Raw genomic sequence first — 18,785 nt, 5'->3', positions numbered from 1 at the left:
GCGGCGTTTGTAGAAACGTACATATTATATATGTATATATATAATTTTGGTACTAATTGTACATCCAAATTTAAAATAATTTATATAAGAAATAATGTGTACTATTCAAGTTCTACATAACTATTTTTTTTTAAATCAGCGTCTATATTTTAATTACCTTTTGTAATTTTCAGACTAAATTAAAGTTAATTTTTTGTGACCTTTTATTTTATTATTTATTTACAGTTAAAATATTTTAATAATTATTTTAATTAAAATAAAATATAAAACTTCTCAACCATAACTGCTAAAACCATAACTAAATGCCTTAAACAGAAAATTATTTTTATTACAGCTTAACGCCCGTGGACTCGTGTACGAGCGTTGAAAGAATATTGTTCAGTGGCCATGAACTTAGGTTTTGAGTCCTGCGTCATATGTTTTCTTTTATTAAAAAAATACTGGGATACCACAAAGTTTGCATCTATATGATAATGAAAGATGATAGACTATGTCTACATAAAATAAAATATAAATAAATATATTTTATTTCAATTTTTTGTAAAAAGAGTCGTCTTATCCCATTGCGTCGCAGTGCAATGAGTGGTCTCCTTTATGTATGTAGCATAACTATTTATTTAATAAAAAAAATAATATTTTATGTAGCACTCCTTGAACAGAAATAAATTTTGATATAGATAGACATAAAATCAATCTAATCAAAATAAATCAAAACATCCGCGGTTGATAGCACATCAATTAACATAGATTTTCTAAAATTCTGTATATTATTGCAAAATTTAAAAGTAAATACGCTATGGTATATGTAGATAACTTAGATTACACAGTAATTAAAGAACTTCCAAAAAATAGCATCCATTAACTTACGAACATTATTTTGAAATTTCATCACTATTTGGAAAACCACAATGATTCACAGATTAAGAAATTCGAAGGAAAATGGTAAAATTCGTATAAATTATTGCCATATTAGTATATTGTAAACTAATTGAAAAAAATATAATTGCGCTTAAAAGAATCAATAAATATTTTTCATTCCTAATATTTTGAGTAAATTAAAAATATTTGCAATGGTTACAAACCACTTATTTATACTTTAATAATATGTATGTTTAAATACATCTATAAATTTTTATTTAAATGATTTATAAAAAATATCCGTTTATAATATAATATAATTTGCACTCACCCAATTTTTCAGCATCCTATTTCTGCTTACAACTGTCACAGACACATTTATTTTCACTATTACACTTTTAAACCATCACAATTTATATTTATTTTTATTATTTACACTATTTGAATATTTTTTGATACGTATAAAAACATTCATAAATATTTCACAAATTCTGCATATGTATGCTCTATCTTTCTTTAATACACGTGCAGAACAAACACAATTTTTTTAACACACTTCACACTTTTTATTTTTATTGACAGTTGATTTTTCATGTTATCCAAAAGCCTTTCAGATGGATCGACAGCACGGGCACGACAAGATTCCACTGAATTCTGCATCCATTCTTTAGCCTTACTCAAAAAAATCTTTGAATTTAATTTTGCTCTTACGATTAAGATTTTATTGGACCGGGAACGAATTAAACAATGCGAATTGAAATATATAAAAAAACTGCATTTGTTTTTCCTTCCATTGTTTTTTTTAAATATTTTTAAAAAACGACAAAAGAAAAACGCATATATAATATTCTTTTTTCACCTAATTTCTTAAAGGTTATTGCAAACACATGTGATTAAAACTAAACTTATTCATTCAGGTAAAGTAACAAAAAAAATCGGCCATTTCACGCGATCCAAGAGATTTTCACGTGTGGCAACACTGATTCGCGAAGTTTATATGCGAGCGTCATAACGGAAATAAAAACTAATATATAAAATTTAAATCTTATATTTAAATTTTCTGTTTACTCCATAGATGGCAATATATTTTTTTTAGGTAAATTTGACCTACGAGATGCCTTAAATACAACTACGTCACAGCACATATCTTTACCATAATATCAATTTATTTTACACATTATACAGCTATATTTAAAGTGTTATAACTGACTATATCTCACACATTCATCTAACCCTCGTTTTGTTACATCCATACATCACAAAAATGGTAAAATTAGACCTCAAGATCCTCGCGTTATACCTCTAAACCGGGGAAAATTTTAAAGCCTCTCTCTCACCTACGTATTATCTCACACGAACGTCGAATTTAAAGACTAGCGACGTAAAAGCCCGCCGCCGCGGGGCTTTGAAACTATTCTCCGGCGAACTCCTTCCGCATGATATAAATCATGAAGATGCTGCGAGAAGGCGACCTGGAAAGAGCAGAGGAAGTAGTCGAAAAGGACACGTGATACGTCGACACGTGACGCGACGGAAAATCTCGGCTATGGGGTAAAAAATGGATTTATGGCCGGGCAAAGTTTTGGTACACGTTAACGCTTTTCGGAATGAATTTCACGAAGTGTGTAACGTTATATGGGACGTAACGCGTTTTCAATTTTTCCTTCTCTCTCGACTTGTTTTTGAGAGTTTATTTTCATTTAGTTTCGTAGAAAATATGCAATGTGTGGGAAAAATAATGCGAGAGATTCAGAGAAACATCGCAAAAGTTTTGTATCTGATCTAGACGCTCGACGAAAGTTTGATCTCTGAATCACAGTTAAATATACATTTAATAAAATAACGACGTATATCAATTCAGGTCACATATTTATTTATATGAAAAATATAAAATAATAATATAATAAAAACAACAGTAATAATATTTTAATCACTGCAATCCAGTAAGTTTCATAACGCTAATTGTATTGCACTGAAATATAAAAATATATGGCTCATGAATATTTATATAATAAACTATTATATTTTTATCATTAATATTAACTTTATTATTATTAGCTTACAATTGCAACAAACACTAAATTATAGTGTAAGTATCGTTCAAAATATATTTTATTCATTTTATTTTTACCATTCACTTGTATTCTCTTTAGAAACCGTGACTAAATTACTTAAGAACAATCTCAGATATGTTAAAGGTAGCACGCAAGGTTCTACTGTGCAGATTTTTACAGATTGAATCCACAAGGATGCGATTTTATGCGAGAATTCTTCAATGATACCAATTTCCTAACTTATATGGTCTCTCTGCGGTAAAACACCTACACCTGTTAATTTTAATTTTTTGATTAGCATATATTGTATTAAAATTAGTTGCGAAAATTATATTATAAAACATAAGCGAGTCTCTTAAAACAATGTGTATTATTAAGTCATCTAATTTAACACAGAATAGTGCAATGAAATCACTTATCGGAACAAGATAAAAATACTGCTTCTCCGAAAATGGTTACATACTGATCAAAATATCGGTTTTGAAACTCTTCCATCCGCTAGATATATTTTTTATCATCATCATTCTTACTAAATATAAAGTTTGTTCAAATATTATATAATATAAAAGGGCTGACTTACATTTTTATCAGAGAACCTGACATAATATTAAAAAAGTACTAATAAATAAATTGTATTTCGGTGGAGTTTAACAGATATGTGCATTTAAATATATATTTTGTTCCATTAAATATTCATATTTTTCTTCAGAAAAATGATACATTACAGAGAATTATTAATGGGGTGTTCACTGTTTTGACCAATGCTTGCTAGCTCGCACCTAATCTGTTCAACAGTAATGCACAAACAATTCGTTTTATGGAACAATTAATTTATATATTGCTCATTTTAATTTATCGTTGTATTTAATTTGATTTTATAACTCCTACAGTTTATATTAGTTTACTAAGCATTAGATTTTTATTGTATCTTATTTTTACCTATTCATTATTTTAATTGATTTTGAAGTTTCAAATATAAAAATATACTATCTCAGTTATTTAGATCAAACTCAACCGTAACGATATCAAATTTAGAGAGAAGCACTTAAAAGCTTCGACTATGTTTTGTATTTCAAATTAACTAGAGTTAAACTCGAAAGTTGGAGAGGTTGAAGTACATTTTAGTTAATATGGACTATGTGTATATAGCATAAGCAAAGTTTTCCATGTCTCTAATGTTAACTTGTCATCAATTAAACTTGTTTTCCATTGAGGTAACGAAACGTTGAATCTGAGGTGTTTAATTATGAGTTGATTTAGATTTTCCGTTTGCATTATATATTTACTTACTTTGTATTATATAGTTGACAATAATACAACTACTATTTTTATTATTTACTTCCAATTATATTTTATGTATAAACTTATCTGATTTATAACAAATAAAAAATATTTTTTTATTACAACTACTATTACATCCTCACTACGCTTATTAATTTTTTTTTAATTAATAGATTATATATTATTGAATTTCAATCGGTTTATTTTTTAATTAATTAATATTTAACTATAAAACTATAGGCTCTATCGACTCATATAAAGTAAGATATAAAACTTTTATTCGTATTCACTCGTTGCATCTAACGCGTTAAAAGCGTCATAAACCATTTGTCTTTATGACACACTGTAATGTCAGTAGACCTATGCAACGGTAACAATAATAGCATTTTGGAGTTTCCATTCTATTGTAACTCCGAACGTGTAGCAGTATTCAACATAACCTTATTTTTTTTTACTTTAACACAATAAGCTTTTAAAAATATATATTTACTGTCAAGATGTATCGAAACCATAAAAAAAATTTAAAGCTTAAAATACAATTTGTATGACTTATCATCTAAATGCAGATATATGTCCTAAACACATCTTAAAAATGAATAGAACTGTGTCCATGTGAGTACTGCAGTGACACCTATAATTCTCCAGAGAAAGTAAGAGCAAAAAATATAATGTCACTTAATATAAATCTCAAGCTTGTAACAGAGATTTATTATAACAAGCGTAAGACCAATGCGTTACAATGGGGTAAACACAATTAAAACCTACAATTAAGTCACAATCGACAATAATACAATTTGTAACGCTAGCGTTTTGCTTATTAAATAAACTGTTACCAGATTTTTTGTGGTCCATTTTGGCTGCAAAATCATATGTCTTCGGCCCTAAATTATTCAGTGTAATCCATGCATCTTTACTGTTTAGTAACCCTAAGGCTTGTGATTTCGCATCCGGTATGACGCAAGTGAAACTAGTGAGAATTGTATTATATTGTATTACATATATTGCGGTTACTATGATGGGCGACTATCGTTTTATCCGAGCAGTGGTAGAGAAGCTGGCGCAGGGATGAGCTCAGGGGTCTTGTAGGTGCCTGCAGCGACAGTTTCTAGAGGCATATGCTATGCTGCGATGATTGTGTTCGTGAGTCTCAGGTCGTATATTCACGTCTGTCAGGCGGGGTGAATTTGCTAGTCTCTTTGAGTGTCTTCCGAAGTCTGACAGTGACTGATTTTTTTTTTAAAAATGCCAGATTAAATGAATAAAATGATTTCACACACAATACTGTTTTTATTATAGTTTCAAATAACAAAATAAATGTATCTGCGTTTTTGTTCCATTATCAGTTTGTTTGTCGCACTTTTCAATCACTCGCGTTCAATTTCAATTACGCAACATTTATTTTTAATCACCTAAATTAGACATTTATACACATACATACGCATACGTTAAAAATTCGCATTCAGCGCGAAAAGCGTCAAATTGGACGCGGCGGACGTTTCGTTAATTAACCCTCTGGCCGCTCTCGTTCGCGTATTAAAAAGGCGCAGTCCGAACGACTGCGGGTTTACGTTCGCCGCAATTTTGTCGCTCGGAATGTGAGCTTGTGGCTTGTTCGGTTTAATTTCGTGCAAAGCTCATACGAGAGTCCGGCATTTGCGTGCGACCGCAGCGTTCGCAGGATTCGCCAAATTAAATCCATTCAAAGTTGCCATTGCTTCTGCCTTTTCACTGGAGCGCATTGTTCCTTTGTTACGTAATATGATATCGGAAGGCAGTGCGCGATGTTTAATTCCTTACCTTTGACCGTATCGAGAGCCAGAAAAGACCGGATCAGGGGGACGGATACGAATCGGACTTGGTGACTTTTGTAATTTATTAGTACTAGTATCGAATCCGCTAAAAAAACGGGAGTTCACAAAAGCGAACTACACAAAAGTTTTCTATATTTCTTTGCAACTAATGAACATTCTGCTTGTTGATTTTCTTTATCAGGGCTTGGAAAGCTTTTAATATAAAGGGCCGGATCAAACATATTTTAGGTTTGGCGGGCCAGAAAGCAAAAATTAATCGAGCTTCATAAAAAAAAATTTTTGAAGCTCGATTAATTTTTGTGAAGCTCAATTAAATTTTTTGAAGCTTAATTATATTAATTAATAATCATAATCTATTTGCCTATTTTATATAATCCAGTCTTGTGTTTCTCATATTGGGGCATGCACCGAAAATTGTGCAGGAGGTTTCAACCACCTGCACAATAGAGATCATTCTAACGATCATTCCAAACAAACAAAAATAAGTCTCGATAATAAGGCCGTACACAGTATTTTTCATTAAAATAAAAGATATGGCGGCTATAAGATTGCGCTAATAATTTGAATTATTACGAATTATGGACCACCTAATAGCACAACCCTCCCGAGACGTTAATCGCTCATAAATACTGTAAAAAACACTACTGTTTGTGTGGAAAGGATACGCGATAGACAATACACAGCCGACAATAATTCAACTCAACACTCCAGCGAAGACTCCAACTTCTAAAACCTGCCATTTTATATTTTTTATATTTTTATATATATATGCGGTAATTTATATATGTTTACAAAATATAAACGCTGCAAGTCACAACCCAGCAAAAAGTATTAAATAAGTAAATTATGAAACATCACTACAATAACAATAATATTTTAATTATTAATTTATATATTTATTTTTTTTATATTCAAAAACTTTTAATCAATGTGACTATATTACAAATATGTTTTCTACATTTCAGAACAATTTTTTTACAAAATATTGTTTACTAAATTTACTTAAATTATTATATATCATATCTTAGTGACAAATATATCGTTGTATGGAGTTATTATTCGTACTGACGCAACGCTAATGTGTATTACTTCGTTTCTCGGAAATCTACTCAAACGTGCTTATGCCACTTCTGAAATAAGCTGCCTTTAACACATAAAGCGCGCACGTCCTGAGCATTGAGTCCTTATACGTAAATAATTAACAAGTTGTGAGAATCGGCGCATAATTTATGTTTTGTATCGAGACGATCAGGTGTGGGAAACGTTCCTTCGCGGTCAGATCGCGGTCCTTCTCTCTCTCATACCCCACTATACTAATGTCACTCAGTGTGACCGTATTTCATCACGCCTGGCATTATCCTTCGTGTTAATCTCGCCGACTTTTCAAGCACGAACGAGGTGTGAATTATATCCGCGAATGCACGCGAGATTTCGCTTTTCGAATGGAGAAAATAATATGTAATATTATATACATATATAGGTATATGTATGCGGACGGCTTAAAATCAAACAATGCCTCTATGCTAATTGATTTAGCGCCGGTGGTGGTGCTATTTGTTTTTCCTTATCTCCTGCGAACACCTCTGTTCACGGGCCCGAATTCCTGATACCGTCGAACCCCTGGGTAAATACTATTTAACACTCCCTGACTGCAGCCCCACAGGTAGATGTGCTGAATGATTCATTGCGTACTTATAATAATCCGAGTGGTACATGCGACGCAGCTGAGTCAGATACAAGTTGAATACGAATATTTGTATTTTTGAGGATAGTAATATAATAATATATTGAAGTAGTTTCAATGATGTTTAAAAAATATTAAAATCAAAAAGTCACATAAGCTTCTAAAAATGTTTTTTTAAAAATCATTTTTTTTTTTTAAATAAAAAGATGCTACAAAATAAATGTTAACCTAGTATATCAACTAAAAATCTATGGTATACTTATTCTTTTAAAAATATTTTCTAGACCTTATACTTATATTCACTTTCCTGATATATTCCGAACATATGTATAGATGATCGATATTGAAGTATGTATTTTTATTGGCAGCTCTGTCTAATAAAATATGAAGAAAAAATGTTCGAATGAGTAAAAAAAGCGTGCGGATTTGTCGAGATTCTCTCGACTGCGAAGGCAAGTAGAATAAATTCGGCAAGCGAATGTATTTCACTGATAACAACAATAATAGGGTTCTTAAAATACTTGAATGCTTGTTATTGTGTGGGGTGGAGGCGGCGTCGGCTGCTTTCGAGGCCAAAGTTTCCTTCATAACTGATCCTGTCTCCCCTCGATAATGCTAATTCTCCATTTCATGACTTTCCTATCGAGTCTTTCCTCGTCGCCTTATATTTTATTAGTCAGCCAAGGATTATTTGGCGTAAATCTTAAACAGCGTCTTATGATTTTTGTATTTATGATTCATTATTAAAAATTATAATAAATATAATTTATTAATAGAACGATAAGTTGTATAAAAAGTCCTTAAAAAATATCAGAAACAATATATACCGTATAACCTTCGGAAACGTCAAATTTCTAAAATAATATTTTACCAACTCTTTTAATGTGTATTGATGTTTATTTATAATTAGCACAAAAATTAAATTAAATTTTGCCAGTATTAAAAAAAATGTGAAATTCATTATTATATTCTAATTAAATTACGTAAAATATTACTGTTTTGTTCTATTATTTCAAGCCTGTAAGGACCACACAGAGCCACGTTTGCAAAGGATATCATTCTTGAAACTCGCGTAATTACTGTGACCAAAAGTGATTATTCAACAATAGTGCGACTCTCTTTGCGACCTGAATTAAAGTGCTCCCTCATAATAACACACAAGTTTTCTCCGGTTCATTGAATAAATATTTCTTTGTCATTAAACGGTCACAAGAAAACAATATAGCACCATAAGGTCAAAACATTCCGTTACCTCGGAGATAATAATCAAGCAAATGTCATTTTCTAAAGGCGTATATCTATTTCGTTTTTTTAAGAAGCGAGTGCATCGATTGGCTGGAGGATCGCTGCATGATTGTGATTGATCAGCAAGCTTTGCGGCCCTGAATACCTAAGAGCAGTTGCAGACGCTCGTCTCGGTCATGGAGGGACACCGCCATACAAACACCGCAACACAGAGGGTCCAGCCTCGTAACACTGTCACTGCCACCTACAAGCCCTCTGAAGATTTTCTACCGACATTATCCCTGCGCCAGCTTCTCCGCCACTGTTCGGAGAATACGTCTTGCCCATCATAGTCTATCGCAATATATAATATAATCTAATAAAATTCTCACTAGGTTCCACCTGCCTCTTACTGGCTGGAAAGTCACACCCCTTAAACCACCAAACCCGACAAGCCTTTTTTTAATATTGCTAAAAAAAACATAAAATTAATCAATGATGAATTCGATGGAACGAGTTCATCGTCTAATTATTTGCAGAAAACTTTTTCATTTTACAAGTTTTTAATTACTTGTTAATAGTGTTTTTCTCGCGAATTTTAAAAATCTCGGTAATTTTTTATATATCCTTTTATTGATTATTTTTTAAATGTTTTACCATTACTTTACTTTTTACCTGCTGGATAATAAAGGGTGGGTCTCTCTCAAATGTTTGAAAATATGCATACTTTATTGGAAACTTTTAATAGAGTTTGGAAGTATTTAAATGTTAAAAAATATTTACGTTTTCCCAACTACTCCAATTGGCCTAATCTTTGCTTTAGAAATCCGAATCATCCGATAAGAATAGGATTGCAAAATGTGTAAAGGTTTCTACGTAGTTTTTTTTTACCGAAAATTATCTTTGCTTATAAGATTCCCTATCAAGCTCGACGGTTTACCGTTACATTCTAATTAGAATCCACTACTATTTGCCTCTCAGCCATACACCTTGGGGGTGTTACCCTGCGCTTCTAAAGAAATATTTACCATTTTATTTTTATTATATAATAATGCTCTTTTCTTATAATAAACATTAATATTTTATTGCTTTTGGAAACAAAAATAGTAGGAATACATTTAATAATGACTATAATATCTATATTTATTTAAAATATCGTTAAAATTCTGCACAAAATTTAAAAAAATCAGATACATAAGTAGTAAAATTATGGAATGAAGTTAGTGGTATTGTAGGTTAATCAAATTTATTCATTTAACAATCCAGAACTGATGCTGATCCCCTAGAAAAAAAAGTGGGAGTGGTGTCGCATGCAACGAAGAAAGAGATAAAGCATGCTCTTTCGTGTAACGGTACTTCGTCCAGATGACATGGGAATCTTATGAAGCCTTCGGGAATCTCAAAACTACATTACAACTACAGAAAATCAGATAAGAAAAAACAAATTCACGTGGGAATCGATAGATTGCAAAAATGTATGGAGGCTTTTTATCGATAAACATAAATCTCATTTTTTCAATAATCTAACGAGGGGTTTTATCTTTATTTTGTACAAAATATGAAAATAATGAAAAACTGATAACAATTTATTTTATAAAACATATATAACTTACTACATACATACCAGATCGGTTGCTAAAGAGTCAAAGAACAACTGTAATGTGCGCAGTATAGAATGTATTGTCTAGCGCGCGTTCTTTCCAAACAAAGAGTAATTTTTAAGCGATAGTTATGAATGATTAACGTCTCGAGACGGGGGTCCGTACAATATTTCTAATTATTAACGAATGTTTTTGGTAACGAGATCTCTCTTTCCTTGTCAATATACTGTGTGTAGCACCACTTTCAAAACAGGTTGATCTGTGATTTGGTTTTTTTAAATGCCATGGTCGATGCGGATACGGTGGTCTTTAGATGCTAGTGTTTTTAAAAAATATTCACATATTCATCTGTTTTCTCATTGTTATAATTAAATTAATTAAAAACTGTTTTACGCCAACGTGCATACTAATGGGGTAAGTACACAAATTAATTTATTTTTTTGAGCATCATGACATCAATAAGGATCTTTGCTAGCATTTATTACATATAATGACGAGCAATCGTTGTTTGGCATCCAAAGGTTTAAGGAAACCCCATCACGTAAGCACTCTCGTAGTATCACTCCATATTTACCGAGGATATTTGTTTTTACCCTTAACCCGATTTTGATCACCCATTTGGATTTTTTTTTTAAAAAATCGTTGAACTCTTGATGGAATGTAAAATTTATCTTTTCGATAACCAAATTGAGGAACATATAACAGTTTTTTTCATTGCCATTGTAATTTTTACAAATATTTTCCATACAAAATCTGACGGTCTATTGCCTGAGGAATTACTTAAAAAGGCATCTCTCTAAATGAGTAATAAAATAAAAATTCAACTTAATATTATAGATATATTCTAAAATACATATGATTTCAAAAAGGTATGCGATTTTTACGCACTATAATTTAGTAGTTATAAAGAAAAAAATTATAAATCTTTTTTACTAAATTGTAAAACAAATTAATATACAAGGTTGTAAGAAATTTTGGTATGAGAAAAGTTAAAATTTGTCTTGTTTTATCTTTGGTTAATTTTAATTTAATTACATTATTATAATCTCTCTTTTATATGAAATTACTATTTATATTAATAACTAATAATGTCAGTTTCGTAATTGTTTTTTTTTTCATTTTATTGTCACACTATTCTTTATCATATTTTGAGCTTGTCATTTAAATATTGCAAGGCACTGAAAAGATCGCTTGCTTTTTGTTTCGTGACTTGTAGCCTAAGCTAAAAGAAAGATACTCTTCTGTCACCGAGATCCTGGAAGGTTTCAGAAGTTCGTTGTCTTTAAAAGGTGCTAACAATTTACATGACTATAAAGTATTCTTTACTCCATTTAAGGAAAATATTATTTTTCTCGATCCAGTTGATCTCCAGATATAAAATCAGACTAATCTGCACATCCTCATACAATTTGGGTTTTCTTCGTCAATGACATATGTACCATATATGCGGCAATTACAAGCTTAGAATATGTATTACATGCTCACAAAAGAGGATTCGCTGCCTTTACATAAATACATTTTGCCCTGGGAATAGTTTAGGTAGAGTTTGTGATAAATCAATAAATATGCTCAGTTTCGTTATGATTTAATATCAGTTTATTGGCGATTTACCCTTTGGGAGATACATTAGTCCATAACGCCCTCGAATCTGGCACCATTTATTTTTAGAAAAGAGTCATAGTAAATTTCTCAGATATCTCTACAAGAGAAAGTACGGATCTTTAAAATTTTGGATAGCATTTAAAAGCAAACCTTTGCTATGTTAAATTTCGTATACAATATTTTTAGTCTTTTGATTTTCCTCAGCTGGTTTAAGAATTTTATTAGAACTTAGTACTCAAATATCAGTCAGAATGCGTAAAGAAGTTTCGTAACACGCTGTATTTCTTCGTTCAAAGAATTAAATTCTCAGGCGATTCGCTCGAAAACGTGCCGTCTGTCAAACGAAAATAAAATAACCCGGCCTTAAAATATCGGTTCCTGGCGAATTTTCCAATTTTCGCAAGGCATAAAGGAAATCAAGCACGTCCGCCGCGGTTGCTCATAAACAACGGGCAAAAGAGCTTTTTGTTGTTTGTATAAAGCAAAAGTTTGCGATTAAATTCAAACTTTTCACGTTGTAATACGCTTTTATCTCTCTCCCTTTGTCTTCCTTATCCGTAGTTCTTAACGCGAGAGAAGTTTTCTTTTTTTTTAATTTAACGGGAAGAACAGAATGAAAAGTCTATTGGCAGGGAGAGCGGTTGTGTTAGAAACAAACGTAACGCTTAACCCCAAAATGTGCCAGAGGGAGGTTTGTGTTGGTGTTTTCAAAGGATTACTCTCGCAGTAATTTGGATATTTCTAGTCTCGTTTGCAAAACATCATTACAATTAAAGTAACTTTATAAGACATTGCTAGAATAGGAAATTATTATTATTCTTAATTTTAATTTCGTCCTCGACTAAAAGGAATTCAAAGCATCAAAAGGCAGACTGAAAATAGGCAATGTTTATGCTTACGAATCAAAACTTGAAATTCAACATTTCAGATTAATTATCAACTTTGGGTTTCATGGAATTATTTTTAAATTCTGCGAAAATAAATAAATATAATTTACAATCAGAAATATATTTTACACCCAAGGACAAAACGTGCTAAAGTGTTATCAAAATCAGCGGTATATAAACGATATTGCGTATCAAAGTGAATTGAAAATGAAACATTGCATTTTTGCATTATATTTATTTATTTATTTTATTAATTTATTTAGCTTAATAGCTAATCTTTACATCTAACAAATTTAGTAAACATATATAAAAATATATAAAAAATACATAACAGAAAGAAAAAATATACAATAATAAAGACTTAATATTATAATATTTTATTTCTATATGTACGAAGGTGTTTTTTTATTCCATTTATAAAACCCGTTATATTTTTGCTGTTTCGGATTTCTCTTGGAAGACTATTATATAAATTAAAACCTCCGTACATAATTCCCCTAGCCGTACTCGTTTTCTTATACTTAATTATTTTTAAATTTTCTTTATTTCTAGTATTATATTTATGTACATCTTTATTTCTTATTAAATACTTATTAAAATAGTGTGGTAACATATTATTTTCTAACTTATATATAAATACTAATACATTCATACTCAATATTTCTTGAACATTCAACCATTCTAATCTATCAATCATACTTTTACAATTAGTTAATCTATTTTTATTTAAGATTACTCTCATTGCCCTATTTTGTAATTTTTGCAACATTTGTTTATCTAATTTATTCAACATATTTAAAAGTGTTGCACAATAATTAAAATGGGGCAATATTATACTATTGTAAATTAATTTTTTTGTATTTATACTTAATATATTTCTTAATCTAGATAATAAACCTATTTTTCTACTAATTTTTTTTAATATGTAATTACAATGTTCTTTAAAGTTTAATTTTGTATCAACAATTACTCCTAAATATTTTATATTATCCACTATTTCTATATTAGAGTTATTTATTACTATTTTGGTACTATCATCTAACACATTTTTATAATTAATAAACATACATTTAGTTTTATTCTCATTTAATTTAAGTACATTATTCTTTAACCATATCTCTAACACACCTAATTCATCATTCAAATTACTCACAACTTCTTCAATGTTATCACCCATGCAATAGATCAATGTGTCATCCGCAAATAGATGAACTTTACATTTTTTTACGTTATTAACTATATCATTTATATATAAAACAAACAACAATGGTCCCAATTTAGACCCTTGTGGTACTCCATAATACACTAACCTCTCTTCAGAACATACATTATTTATCTTAACTTTTTGTTTTCTTTTATATAAGTAATTATTAAACCATCTCAAAACTATATCACTTATACCTATACTCTCCAATTTCTTCAACATTATTTCTCTGTCTATTGTTTCGAAGGCTCTCTTGAAATCCAAGAAAACTGCTCCAATGATTTTGTTTGTATCCTTAGCCAACAGCCAATCATTTATCACTACTTGTAATGCAGTTTCAGTGGAATGCTTTTCTCTGAATCCCGATTGTTGTTCACATATTATGTTTTGAGAAGTAATAAATTCCTTTAATTGTTTGATTACTACTTCTTCTATTATTTTTTCTATACACGGTAGCATAAAAAACAAACATCCTTTCTATAAAATGACAATGGTACAATCTATTTTAAAGTATTATAGTCCATTAAGATATATTTTAGAAAATAGCAAAAAGTCTAGTTCCGCCCTGAATCAACGTAATTGGTCATATAATTGATGTATAGTTGTGCGTAAGTCAGAACATTTCCGTACTAAATCACTTATTACATTATTATATTACTTTTCTTTTCACTTAGAACATACAAGACTGCAACTGAACTCGCGACAAGCAGAGCTACGCCAAGCATCGATTAAAACGACCCTAAAAATACCAAGGAAGCAGCCGTTTAGCATTTCACGTCGGACCTGATCCAGCTACAAAGTTCAAAATCTATCCAGGTATTCTATACGCGACGCTTAATTAAACAATAATTTACACGTATATTTTTTAAATTGTTGCGAATCAAAATTTTTGTATTTATAAGGACAGAATAGCGTAGTCCGTAACGTCTCAGACTAGTAACTCTGAGGTTGCGTGTTCAAGCCCCTGTTTTTTTATTTCCAAAAATGTGCTTTTATAAAAAAAACTGGTCCTAACTGCGGTGATATATATTGATTATAAAATTAAATAGCAAGTAATAATTTCTAATTAATAGTACAGATGTCATAGATTCCCAGTCTGATTGACTCAGTTGGTATAGATTTGCCCGTTGTAACGCATTGGGCTTACGTCTGTCATGAATTATATACACTTTCCAAATATTAAAGCACATACACAGCGGCAAAAACTATACTTAGATTCGGAACTCGCTTCCGTCAACACTATTTTGACGATCAATGTACACAGAAAAGATCGAGAAAGCAGCCGCTTCCCTCTTCACATTCACTCTGGTAGTTATAAATTATAAACTAGATGAAGTAATTGTTCAATCGATATGTAATAAGCGTATCAGATGTACATACATAGAAATAATTTTACAGACCAAATTGTTTTATTTTTTATTTTCCGTATCACATTGCACGTATTAAATAGTCCGCTATTTCTCTATTCCTCCGGCTGGTCGGTAGAAAGAGTGACTTATTAATGGAGCAAACGGCTCGTACCGTTCTCGGCGTTATTTACAACTGGCGAGAAAGCATTGAAATTTGCGATTTTCTCCCCGATAATGGACCGCGACCGGACGGAGGTAAAAAAGGAAGACTCGACTCGTATACGACCGAGGAATACGACACACTGCCTTGTAAATCCGACACCGATTATCTAAAACCCGAGACATGAACCGGAGGCATTCCATGCTAACCGTTAAAAAACTAATTGCAGTATATGATATGATGTAATTATATATTATGTCATACTGTATCAAATGCCTTTTCAATATCTAACAAGTGCGCGTCATTTTTGTATTGATATTTAAAACTCGCATTTTTGTTTTTATATAAAGATAAAGTGAATCATCGAATTCAATTCATTTAAAAAGTCAAGTTGAACAAGTCTATTAACGAAAGTTTCCGGCTTGTTAACAAAATTTATTACCGTCTATGAATTTGTCTTTCTCGTTCCTTTATATTTTTTTATAAGCGCCACAGAAGCACAGTTTTAAACGTCTGCAACAAGATATGGTCCATTTCAAATAGGCTGTGATCCGCAGACGCAAACTAATTTATAGCCTGTCTTATGTAGTTACACATACACTAAATTTATTAGTTTATAAATAAAATATCGTTCCAATAAGATGCATTCTGACTTTCTTATATAATACTATAATAAAACGTTTGATTATTTTGCTTTCCTCTCAAGAGTCGAATATTTTATTGTACGATAGCATCGCTTCGTATCTCTCTTAATTGGCGGAGGAATATTTGGGTTATGTAAATTACCATAAATCTTTAACAACCATTGAAAGTCAGAACACCGGGAAGGTGCCACTTCAAAGGCGGATAAATACACACTAAAGTGATTCGTTCGTTAGTCTGATCTTCTCGAGACATGCAGATGAAATGAAGCGCGAAATGTCTACAAGACTTTATTTACGAGACACTTCTACGTAATGATGACATCTCACTTTAATCCTTTCGAGGTGCATTTATTATAAGGTTATTCTTGATCTTCCTATATGTATGTAAGACTGTAAGATTGTGAACTTTACAAAGTATTGTATTTGATCATGATTCTCAAAATGTTTAACACATGACCCATTTTTTTATATAATTAGAATCTATAGTCTTTTACTATAAAACATTTATTTTTGCAAACATTTTATTTAATATATACAATAACTATTTTCATGCTTAAAATGTTGTTATATATATATTAAAAATAGGAATATAAAATAAAACGATAATGATTATAATTTAAGGGCAAAAAACTTGAAAACCTTTTACAATTTAAATATAAAAGATAAGAAAAACAATGGACTAAATGCTAATTTAAATACAAGTCCCTATCCTTCATAGTAATTTGTGCTACGCGATTTTTAAGTTTGTTTTTATCGTAGTTCGATATACTAAATTAAAATTGTTTTTTCAGTATTTTCTGGTATGAAAATGCCAATGTTCTTTGATTACTATAAAAAAGTGTATTATAAATTATTTTGGATGACATTTAATTTAGAAAAAATAGTATTACTGGTGTCACTTTAAACCGAACAGGCATATGCTAAGATATGTCTGATTAATTGTTTGTAATTTAAGATTTTATTTTAATGATAAGCGACTACTTTTTACTAAATATTGGTCTTTGGGTCGAAATTGCGCCAAGCCCTTTCGAGCCAAGTTACAAAATATGTTTATTAAATCTATGCTTTGAGTACAGGTAAGCCCACCTATTCTACGTAAATAGAGGAAATTTCACTCTTAATGAGTAATTTAATTATTATAAAAGTTAATTTAATTTTTCGAGATTTACAGTACGGTGTTTAGTATATTCAAGCAATTTTAAATATTTTTGTAGATAAAATCTAGGCGCGTACGGTGAGATACATTGAGATACTTTCGCTCGCTCGCGTATTACGTGGCGAGAGTGAGTGAGAGATTAGAGCGTACGTTACATGCGTTCCGCACGCCAACTTCTTCTCACTCACTCTCGTCACTTTAAACACGAGCGAACGAAAGATATTATATCTCACCATACACGCCTGCTGTAATAATTCCTAAAAAACGTTTTATGAATAATATACTATCGTTTTGCTGAAGGAATGTATTCATCGATTTTGTGCGATATTTAAAATTTTTTTAATTAAAAATAAATCGTATAAAAACGAGTCAAAAAATCCTGTTTTAGGATTTTTTTATATTATCAAAAAAGCAGTTAATATAGAAAAAGCATCAGCTATCGTCTCCGCCTTGGTATGATCTGTCTCAGTTATGATATAATATTTCTTCAGTGCTTTCTCAAAGGTCTAATCTAGGCCTTTTGCTTTTCATTTTATTTATTAATAACATAAATACGGCAGATACTAATTTAAATTTTCTTCTGTATGCAGATGATTTAAAATTGTTTAGATGCAATCGATCAATTGCAGACTCTTTTCTACATGGTGGTTTAGATTATTACCTTCCCCTCGTCCTTCTCTCTATATATGATTAAAACATTAGATACGAATCTGAATTTAATCGCAATTAATTAGTTTGATTATACGTTTTTAATTAGGAAGATTTAGTTTTTTTCTACTGCTTTCACATTTTATTATTAATATTAATTAATTTAATAATTAAAAAGTAAATTTAATATAATAATTTTTAATGATATATAACCATAGTCGATTATTTTATCATCTATTGGGGTATAGTTCTGACGTTTTAACCATTAGACGGGACTCGACAATACTCTTGAAATACTTCTAATAAGCATTGTTCCAATCAAATACAATTTTAGGGATAAACACGACCTAGCCTTTAGTATAAAAAATACAGAAAGGTGGTACGAAGACAGAGCCTTAATGCATTGCATATCTGAGGTCTAAGCATTACTCTTAACTAGCGTTATATCTAAAATTGACTGCGTAATGCGTTGGTGCTTGTAGAAAGTTTACAACCGTGTAAGTAGTTAAAAGCGTCTTCTTGAATCGATTAATGCCGGATCAATTCCAATGCACGTACCTAGCGTTGAGATTTTTGATTAAAATCACCGAATTTTCAAGCACAAATTTAATTTACATCCTAA

The sequence above is a fragment of the Plectrocnemia conspersa genome, unplaced genomic scaffold (assembly GCF_051122295.1).
Source record: "Plectrocnemia conspersa isolate PC_06_02 unplaced genomic scaffold, ASM5112229v1 ptg000014l, whole genome shotgun sequence".
NCBI lineage: Eukaryota > Metazoa > Arthropoda > Insecta > Trichoptera > Polycentropodidae > Plectrocnemia > Plectrocnemia conspersa.
This window is presented reverse-complemented; position numbering follows the sequence as displayed.